Source organism: Puntigrus tetrazona, chromosome 9, assembly GCF_018831695.1.
Source record: "Puntigrus tetrazona isolate hp1 chromosome 9, ASM1883169v1, whole genome shotgun sequence".
Taxonomy (NCBI): domain Eukaryota; kingdom Metazoa; phylum Chordata; class Actinopteri; order Cypriniformes; family Cyprinidae; genus Puntigrus; species Puntigrus tetrazona.
The window spans coordinates 4,939,076-4,940,576 of NC_056707.1; the positions used below are offsets into that span (position 1 = coordinate 4,939,076).

A 1,501-nucleotide genomic window follows, 5' to 3' on the forward strand; every position below is an offset into this window, starting at 1 on the left:
CTCATTAGAGCTCCTCTTTACACGCGACCAGAGAATGAAGGGAAATCCTCTCGAGTAAGAGCAGCAGATGGCGGGTGTACACACAAGCACTGAAGGGAAGGCTGTTCTTTAAGTCTATCACCCCTCGTAGGCATAAATATTTTACCTTTCAACAACAACAAAAAAATCATAAATTGTTTCTGAATTAATGCTCATGGTGTTAAAACATCTCTCCCATAAAGAAAACATTATGTTCATATTTTAACTGTCATTTTTATAATTGTATTTTATTATAATTTAAATAAAATGCTCAGATATAAGTGTGACTGTATTAAAGTAAAAGAGGTCTTCTGCTGAGCTGGTTTAGCAATGTTTTAAAATCATGAGAACAATACTACATTAAAGAGAAGGAATAAAGCCTAATAAATAAAGCCTTTATTTTGGTTAATATTTATTATAAATAAAAAGAAAACAAACAGCCTAAAGCCATTTTTTTTTATTACATATTAAATTAAAATAAAATACGATAGAAAAAGAATAGAGCAAGCTAGCGTTAGAGGCAAGCTTTTTCTTTTCTTTTTGTTAATTGTATAATAAATAAAAATAAAAAAAGCCAGTACAGAAAGAATAGAGAAGCTAATGTTTTTTTTTTTAATTACACAATAAATAAAAACAAATATCCTGTAGATTGCAAAAAGAATAGAGAAGCTAGTGTTTGTTTCTTTTAAGAAAACAAGCGGTTAGTGAAGGAATAGAGTCTAAAAGGGGCAAGAATAGAATTAGAATAGAGTGCTAGAGTTAGAGGGTCAAATAAAGATGAAAGAAATGTGTTTTCTTGATTATTATTATTCTTTAGCTTCTGTAATAACACGCTGCTGAGAGCGCCCTCTTCTGACCGGGCCAGTGCAGAAAGACCACAGAAGACCGCCGCTTTCTGGAACCAGGTTTTTATTGCTTTCGATTCCAACGAACTCTCCTCGTCTTTTCCCGTTCGTCTCAGCAGCGTCCGGGCCGCGCTGAAGCTAAAACATCACGTTGATCCGCACATTTTAAAGCTTTTCTTCTTGACGTTCAGCCGCGGTTCATCCCGAGCCGCTTACGGTTTCTTAGCTGGGTGAAGACGATACCCCTAAAACGACAGCGACCTTAAATAACAAAAAAAAAACCTCATCAAACGTTACCTAAGTGACCTTTTGCGCGTTATGGCACGTGATAAATCCCTAATTCTCGATGCTCCCACGATATAGTCAGTCCAGAATGGAAACGGACAGAAGTCACCGTCGTGGTTTTGGCACATTGGCTTCTGGAACCCAGCGTGGCGTCAGCTGATAGAAACAAAGTCTAAAACATAGAAACCCGTACTATAAAAACCATGGCACTGAAATGGATCCGCCTCCTTTCAAAGGCAACAAGTGACGGCTTTACACTTGCTTATCATTTACAAAAAGAGGTTCTGTAAAAGCCCAGTTAAAAAAATGCAGGAAATGTTTTTTTTTCGTTGGTTACACCAGAGGACAAAAAC

General features: G+C 36.6%; 1 protein-coding gene across 1 annotated transcript in view; it reads right to left on the minus strand.

The window, feature by feature from the left end:
* Positions 1-909: 909 nt before the first annotated feature.
* Positions 910-1,501, minus strand: part of LOC122351456 (FERM, ARHGEF and pleckstrin domain-containing protein 1) — a 33,971-nt gene continuing 33,379 nt past the window's right edge. Inside the window, 1 exon segment of the mRNA XM_043248536.1 lies at positions 910-1,501. This exon segment is cut by the window's right edge and continues 617 nt beyond it. The gene's annotated coding sequence lies outside the window, so the exon portion shown is untranslated.